This window comes from Aplidium turbinatum, chromosome 3 (assembly GCF_918807975.1).
Source record: "Aplidium turbinatum chromosome 3, kaAplTurb1.1, whole genome shotgun sequence".
NCBI lineage: Eukaryota > Metazoa > Chordata > Ascidiacea > Aplousobranchia > Polyclinidae > Aplidium > Aplidium turbinatum.
In genome coordinates, this window is record NC_137474.1 from 28,152,353 (window position 1) to 28,161,513 (window position 9,161).

Sequence of the window (9,161 nt, forward strand, 5' to 3'; positions counted from 1 at the left end):
AGAGAATCGTAGCAAAATGTTCATGATTTACTTGTTGTAATTTTATTTGCTGATAATTTCACAAAAATCACAACAATATGTTTGCGATCAGAAAGCACGCATGGCACATTTATGCAATAGGCTAATTACTGTTTAAATTAAATACATTTTTCAAACATGCCATCACAACAGAAAGGTATAATTATAAAAAGAAGTTACATAATGCAACAAGCACCATTGGGTTTGAGATAAAATTATTGTAATGACCATTGCCACCAAAATACGGCCTGATTTGTCACATTTTGCAGAAATTTCCAGGTTTTTCTAACTTTGGGCGAACGTTTAAATAAATTTTTCTAAAAATTAGATTTTTACGCTTTCTTTATTCTTTTCCCCAGATGACACAATAGGTTTTAACATCCTCACAATGTTGAAAAACAAAGAAAATTTGATTTCGAAAATTTTAGTCAGACTGTTAATTTTCAATAACAGTCTGATTTTGCGTTTTTCAACTTACTTTTTCTCATTTGCTACTGCTTCCCCAAAGCAACAAAAAAGTTTTATGTCATTAGGAAACCGCAAAAAGTAAAAACATCTAAAAAAATGTCAGTCAAGCACTAGAAGTAGCTGTAATCAAAATCTGCAAAATGTGACAAATCAGGCCGCATCTCCAGGTGGCCATGTAATGACACATTTTAATAAATGTAATGCAGTTGATATTTCTTAAAACTAAGTAAAACAAAATTCACTAGAATTTGGTTGTTTGTGTATTTTGTTCAGCTTCAGATTGTTATTTAAGTATAATCGAATTAAATCCGCTCAGTATTTTGTCTATTGCAAAACATGAACGTAGGATAAGCACTTATCATCATGAATATCTAAATCAGAAGACAAGCACTTGTTTTATGTACATTTTAAAACGCATGCTCAGAAGCAACACAATAATACTGCATTTGTAGCATTCGTTAAACACAACAGCCATGTCTATCTACTTGATATACTGCAAGATGCAAATGAGAATTACAACGATTTTACCATAACAAAATTCGTTGCTACTTTTTGCGATTGTTCTTGGGCATAAGTTTTGTTGCTATAGCCTACAAGCAAGCCAAAAGCATCGCAATGAAAGTGATATTCCGCTGTCATCTACCTGCTAAACATACGTACCGTAAGTTATTTATATAAATTTGGAAAGATACGGGATTTGCTAAGCGCGATTTATTGCATCGTACAAAACAAAATGCTAGTAGCGAGCAAATCAGTTGTTTTTACACGGATTTAAAGTTTGCGTCAATGTACAAAATAGACTGATTTCTTGGCCAGATAATTTTTAATTTTACAAATATACAGCAAATGCTATTAATACTACAAAAAGTGCTCAATACCAAGCGAATTGTAATTGTACAAATATAAATTTTGTTGGAGAATAATTAGTCAAAATGAAACTGTTCACAATTCAGCAACAACGTTTGTTTCACTTTTTTGTCCGAATATTTTACCGAGCATGAGAGAGCTAATTCTTCGAAAGAAAAATGGTTTGTTGTCCTCGTTGTCTTTCTGTATGACATGAAACGAGACTTCCAAGTAATCTTTCAACTGATCAAGTAGTTCTGGAAATTCTTTGTATTGGTTTCGAAAATCTTTTACTGCTTTTTCTCTCATTTGTCTATGGGCTTCTTTCAAAGCCTCTTCTTTAATATATCCATTGGAATAAATCTTAAAACAAAAGCGACATTAAAGTAGATAATGATCTTGGTGAACATTTTGTGTTTGGTTGTATTAATGTCACGGGCTAAAATAAAATAATTAATGTTTGAAGTAGCAGTTAGCCGGTAAATCGCAATAGTTTTGTTTGGCGTTTTTACACTTGAAAATTGTCTTTTAAGCAGTTTTTAAATATATTTTTTGCATTGGTAAACGGTGTTGAAACCATTGGATAGTGCAGTCCATGAACATTCCAAAATCAAATGATCAACAGTTTGCCTGCTTTTTTGCAATTTGGAGAAATTGGTGTGTTTTGATAGCCTCATTGATGAAGAGTGGTAGCAGTTTGGGCATGACGGGATAAAATTTTATTAGGTCTATAACTGATTCATTACTCTCTGTTGAATGTCGAAAAACGTGGAAGAGGTAGTGTTGAATCATGGGTTGAATCGTCGATAATCGCAATTGAAGTGTTTGTAGTCGTTCCCCAGTTTACTAATTTGTTTCGATGGATTAGCCTACCTAATTTGTAAGGACTGTCAACTAATAGAGTGCACTGGTAGTTGAAAGGGTGAAATCCTTGAGGCAGATATTTTAAAAAGCGAGTATCTTTTTCCACAAGGATGGAAAGTGAATAAAACAAGAGGTGGATTTTTTCTTGCATTGAAGGTAATCTATGCAATTTTATTCTATGTTACCACATTGAATTATTTGACTTTCATACAGTGATACCTCATCCAATAAAAATTGCATTTTTGCGCTACTTCAACATTGCCATATTTTTACAGCATGAATTTGAAATAAATCAACATAAATTTACCATTTTATGACATTTCTGTAACCGAAACATAATAAAATAAAAAATAAAATCCAGACCAACAATTAAATCTGTTATGGCTTCTATAAATATATAAAAACAAATTTCTGTTTGAATCAATTATTTTAAAGGAATAGTAAAGGAAAAACCTGACTTTCGACTTTCCATGTTCTTTGTGTTTAACATGCTACCATAAAACGATTTTCAATAAAAATTTTGCCCCATTGCGGTCTGATCAGCATTCCGCGCCCGCTTTTGTCAGAGCTTTCAGAACGACAATAGGCGTGAGCAGCGAAGCGTGCGACTGTACAGTCTACGTCACTATAGGCGAGCAATCAGTTGATCGCGCAATAGTTGTTACTGCGGGCGATTTAACTATGTATGTATGTACATCAAAACAGCAGGTTTCAACATCAAAACAACAGACAGTTTGCTCAAAACATCAGATCTGATGTTAGTGTTAACGTGGCTTTTGTTATTGCTGTCTATAGTGACGTATTCTCGAGCAGTGTTTGCACTTTTTGGTCATTTTGAAAAAAAATAAAAATAAATGAAACGTTGAACTTTGGGCCTTGCCAGTGCTATTGAAAACAATTTTTTCTCGGTAATTCTTTTTGAAATGTATTTTTGAATGTTCAGTTTACGCATTTTAATGCTTAATTTCCGTTTGAAAATTTCATTTACTATGCCTTTAATCAACAGTAAAGCTTTTACCTTCACCATGTCATCCACGTATTGGCCTTTCATTGCTTCAACCAAGTCTATTGCTTCTGCCTTGGCCTTTTCCTAAATCCAAAACATTAAAGAAACATGTCAGTCTTACTTTGGTATTGCAGTTGTTTTCTGCAATAATAAAAAATCCTTATTAATTAGAAGGTAATTGCTAAAGCCGGCGGTAGCTTTAAGTAATATATGGGAGCTAAAGTACAAAGTTTAATATCGAACTACATCATCAATTAAAGTGTCATATCTTTACGACTCATGAAAAAACATCTTGACCAGCTCATCGGAGTTGATGACTATGCTACCGCTTTACATATACAGTATTATAATTTTACTGCAGATAAGGCTGTTATACATTAATGATTCAAAAAGTAGTAAGACAAGATAAAAATCTCTTCACATTGTGAAATCATTCATATAAAAAATATTTTTTGTAGAAGGGCGATAAATGCACCACAGCAGTACTGATGTATTGTTCGAATTTAAAAAAAGATGGCAGTCAAATTGAAAGAGAACCTTATGCCTATCTTAATGTTCCTATGTTAATCTCTGTGTAGCAAAATGCACGAATGCTATAAATTAAAAGAAGACAAAGTAATAAGCTATATCTTATTTCTTGAAGTAGAAAAATAAATATAGATAATTTTAAGAGAATTAGTAATGTGGTGTCCAAAGTGTTTTATTAGTTTTTATTTATCGACCGGTTTACAATAAGTATTTAATGCGATTAAGAACAAATTTGCAAAATGTATTGAAATACATTGTTTGAAGTTTTAACTAACGTTTAGTGCAGTTAAGTTAACTTTAAAATTAGTTTCCTTCTTTTTGCAAAATATTTTTTGCATTGTTTGTTTTTAGACTAAACAGTTTTGTTTTTTAATATGGCTTCATTTTAGATTTTTCTCTAAGCGTCTTGAGCCAAAGGTTGATATTTTACTACTTCAGCTGTAGAAGTTCTCCTAACTACACAGAAAGGCTGCTAAAGAGCAAAGAATACTTTGGTCATATCATCCAGGACACATGGGGGCTCCATTATTGCGTTCATCTTTTGCTGGACGAAAATGAAAGTCATTAATGATGCGATCTGCGGTCTGTTCTTCAATGCTGACCGCAGTAAATGAAAGGCTCCAATTTAAACCGGCACAGTGTTGAGTCTTTAAAAGTAGGATGTTATTTTCATTTGGCGCATGGTGGAATATTTAGGAAGAGGAAAATGCCACTTCCAATTCGCGCATATTTGAATCTTCAGGAGGAGAAAGGTGTCACTTTCAATAGGCGCATAATGGAGTTTTTAGGAATAAACAGATGCCACATCCAATTTGCGAATGGTTGAGTCTTCAAGAATGAGAAATATGCTACTTTCATTCGGTGCATATTTGAGTCTTCATGAGAAGAAAGATGCTACGTTTAATCGGCGCATGGTGGAGTCCTCAAGATCAGGAAGAAACCACTTTCAATCGGCGCATGTTTGAGTCTTCAGGAAAAAGAATATTCATTTTCAATTGGCGCATCGTCGACTCTTCAAGAAGAGGCAGATGTCACGTTCAATTCATGCATAGTGGGTTCTTCAGGAGGAGGAAGATGCTATGTTAAATTGATGCATGGTAGAGTCTTCAGGAAGAGGAAATGGCACATTCAATCGGTGCTTTGTTAATTTTTCAAGAGAAAGAAGATGCCACATTCAATCAGCGCTTGATCAAGGGAGATGTCACGTTCAATCTTCAGGAGGAGGAAGATGCTATGTTCAATCGGTGCATTGTTGAGCTGTTGAGTCTTCATGAAGAGGTAAATGCCACTTTCAGTCGGCGCATGGTTGAGTGTTCAAGAAGAAAATGTCATTTTCAATAGGCACACGATTAAGTCTTCAAGATGAGAAGTATGCTAAGTTCAATCTATACATGGTGGAATTTTTAAGAAAAAAAAGATGCCACATTTAATCGGCGCATTGTTGAGTCCTCAAGAAGAAAATGCCACTTCCAGTCGGCGCATAGTTGAGGTTTATTTGATATATATATATATATTTTTAGAGCCTTAGCTCCGACACATACGTTGGTTACATATTGATATTTATTGAATTCATACAGAATTGAATTGAATTGATACAAATTTATACAGATTGATATTTTTTCACAAACACGTAATTTTCCAGGAACTTGCTTTTTAAAGCTGACGATATGTGAATTTTGGTCGTTTTCGTAGCCTTGTGGTTGGTTAGGATTTTATTGTTGTATCATAATAAGAGCGGTTTGCACACCTTGATTTCAACCATACGACCGCCTAATTCCTTTATTATCATTTTAGACCAGAGTGTAAACAACTAATCTTAGCGATTAAAATTGTATTGGTGTTCAGTGTTCATGTTGTAGGCTACTGTACAGTGTACAGTCACAGTTTACTTACCTTATTTTCTGCGTTCTGAGACTGCACGTCGGTTAGTTCACCTTGAATATTTCTGTCCAGTGTTTGTTTAATTTTTTCAAATTCTTCCTTTGGTTCTTCGCTCATGTTTTCGTATTTTTCAAAAGCCTTCTCACGTTCTGCATTGTGATATTTTTGAAGGTCGTCATCATCAAGAAATTTACTGTTTGCCTGGTGACAAAATAGTTGATTCAAAACAACCCGAAGCTGATCTGTATTGAAAACTAACCAAAAAGAAAACATTCCTGTGCTCTATTTTATTTTGAGCAAATATTCAAAGTTGACCCATTGACAGAAAGCAAAGATCGGCACATTTGACACAAACCGACAGTGGACAGTTAAAAGTCCATAACAATGAAAAATCTCTGCCTTTCTGCTTCGAATCAAAGTACGTTGTGATGACAGCGTCGACCAAACTCTTGGAGAAAATCATAACTTCTACGATTACAAAGCAATCGAATTTCAAATCAGATCCAGAACAACTCCAATGAGCGATGAAGAACCCTCCAAAAACTTTTTCAAAGCAGAAGAACAAAATTGTAAAATCGGCTCTATCACTGAGATACACGATGTAAACAATACAACTCTGATCAGGAAAGACGACATACTCAAACAAGTACACAGCTTCTATCACTTCCTATGGGGCATGGAAGACATCAACACTCAAGATCAAAACAGATACCTGAACATTCTGGGAGAGGACGAAATTAATGGAGACACAGCTGAACAAACGGAGAACCTGATAACTCTAAAAAAAAATTGAAAACGGCCATTGACTCTCTGAACAAAGCTTCCGCACCCGGATCCATGATTCTCCGCACATTCTGTTACCAAAAGTGCTGGTACTTTCTGAAATACGACATTTTGGAAATGCTTAAAAATTGCTATTTGAATAAAAAAATGACTCCCTCCACGAGAGAAGCGAAAGTGAAGCTAATCTTTAAAACAGGTGAAAAAGAAAAGCTCAAAAACCGGAGACCGATCTCTCTCTCTTCAACACAGACTACAAGATTTTGAGTAAAATCCTCTCCAACAGACTCACACCCATGATCACAAACCTGATTGGTCCAAAGCAGAAATATGGATTGTTAAAACAGAGCACGTCATTATGAACATACAAGCAGCCCTGGAAGTATCTCGCACAAAACACAGGGACTCGTAGCCTACATCATGATAACTGACTTCGAAAAAGCCTTTGATAGAGTAAGTCACTCTTTTTCCTATGGAATCCTGAAAAAATCCGGCGTGAAACCAATAATGATGAACTACTTGTCTTTGATTTATAACAAAGCAAGATAGAAATAAATGGAACCTTCACCAAACGAATAAACGTCAAAAGAGGCATTCGACAAGGATGCCCCTTCAGCATGCTCTATTTTATAATCTGTACTGATGTGTTCACCAGTCGTGTAGAGAAAAACCAACCTATCAACGGTTTTCGCGTTTCCAAGCTTACAATCAAAATACAACAATATGCGGGCGACACTACATTCATAGCAAAAGACATTCTATCTCTGAAAGATATCAACAAAGAACTAGCCTTATACCAGACCAGGTCCGACCAGAAAATAAACCAGTGAAAGACCCAGATCCTGGCGTCCAAACCTGATATGGCCCACCAAGCTCAGAAGCTCTTTCCTGAAGCTGCGATCTTGAACAACATCAATATCGTGGGTGTTTGGCTAGGACAATTGGGGACGAAAGCAAGTACCTCCACGTGGACGTCTCCGCAAGTACCTACTTTGGGAAACTAAACTTGCTACAACTGTCGCTATAAAAGTCAAAAAAAAAAAAGGCTAGGACAAAAAAAAACAAAACAGAACTAGATGAAATTAACTGACTGACGGCTATCAGAAAAGTCAGACGATTGCCAACATTCACAACCCACGAAGATTCTCCCTCTATGGAAAGAGATCCATCATCAACACTTTCTTGGTTCCTGTCACTTTGCATCTGAGTAGCGTGCTGATGCCAATACAACCAAACCTAAAAACCTCAACAAAATCCTTTTCAACTTCCTCTGGTATCCTTCATCATTCGAACAACTCCAGAGATGCGAAACACTTTCTCCTGCCAAAGTTGAAGGCATCATCATGGTGAACTTCCAACCAAAATTTCAAACAAATCGCATCGACGCAATTCGACACCTCCTTCCAAAAGACGACGCCACCGAAATCTGGCGCGAATGGGCCATGTTTAATTTGAGCTACAAAATGAGACACATCAATCCTCTCTTGTTTTCCATCAGCGTTCCGCATGCCCCAAACCCCAAGGAAATATATGCGGACATCTTCAAGTCCTTTTGCAAACTCAAAAGTTCGAAACACGATTGATAAAACACTTCCTGTAAAAACATTTACATTCATCTGAAAAAATAAAATGAAAAGAAGATACACAAGATTGACCAACATTGACAAACGATCCCTTGGAACGAGATCCTTCTGAGAAACAAGATAATCAAATTCCTCCTGCCACCTTACCTATCCTCCAGGTCCTATCGGATAGCACATGGAGAATACAAATGGGGTGAATTTGAAAGATCAATACAATCCACTAGAATTACAAACTGCAAATTCTGCCAAAAAACTGATGACAATGTGGCCCACGTTCTCAACGAGTGCTCCTTTGCACGAGGAATATAGGAGGGCCTGACACAACAATACTCTGACCTAACCAACAAAGACATCGAAATAACAAAGGACATGATCCTTTACAATCAATTTCCCAGCGGACAAATAGAAGAACCCAATGCTTTTGATCATGATGAATGTCGCCAAGCATACTATCATCCAAAAGAAGACATCTTTAGATATGGCAAAGCATACATATGGAACACAAAACGGTCCACTATCCAAGCTTTGTGGGTGATCATGACAAAAAAAAAACACTTCTTTGTCATCTGACATTTCCCTTCCTTCTAAATCTCCTACTACGGTCAGAAGAAAGAAGAACCAGTCGAGACTCACTCTTCAACTGCCCCTCTCAGCCGTCCTTAATGGTAGGGACGACTGATGCAGCGGTGGGTCTCACTAGCTCAGTACGGTTGTAGAACAACTTTAAAAAAGTATAGAGAACCAAGGGTGTAGCAATTCATCTTTATCTCGTCCCTCTCACTCATCCAAAACAACCTGATGTCGCAAGAGTGATTGCAGCGGGAAATCTTTAACAGCCACTCTCCGTCATTCCACTCGCCCTGGGATGACAAGATTGCAACGGTCATCCAAAAAAATACTCTCTGGCCGCCCCTTCTGACTTCCCCCTCAAATGAAATGTCACAATGCTGTGGCCCTTTTTCCACACGCCGGTGCCCTTCTTCAAACGAGAACCAAGAAGAAAATCACACACACACAAATCTTCTCGAATTAAAATTTTATCAAAGCGTGCTAGTTCTCGAGCTTAACCCGCCATCTCCTAGTCTGCTCCAACATCAGCAAGAGGAAAATTGTCAGGTAGATAAGTTTGAGGCAGCCAATAAACTTCATGATATACCAAGATTACCATCTAGCACGGTGGGTCCGTT

At 36.5% G+C, this 9,161-nt stretch overlaps 1 long non-coding RNA gene across 1 annotated transcript; it reads right to left on the reverse strand.

Annotated features, from left to right (window-relative positions):
* Nucleotides 1-1,302: 1,302 nt before the first annotated feature.
* Nucleotides 1,303-3,281, reverse strand: LOC145767556 (uncharacterized). The gene is made up of 2 exons (XR_014288806.1): nt 3,215-3,281; nt 1,303-1,695 (listed from the first exon to the last, which is right to left on the reverse strand). It is a non-coding gene; the product is annotated as an uncharacterized LOC145767556 (long non-coding RNA).
* Nucleotides 3,282-9,161: the final 5,880 nt, after the last annotated feature.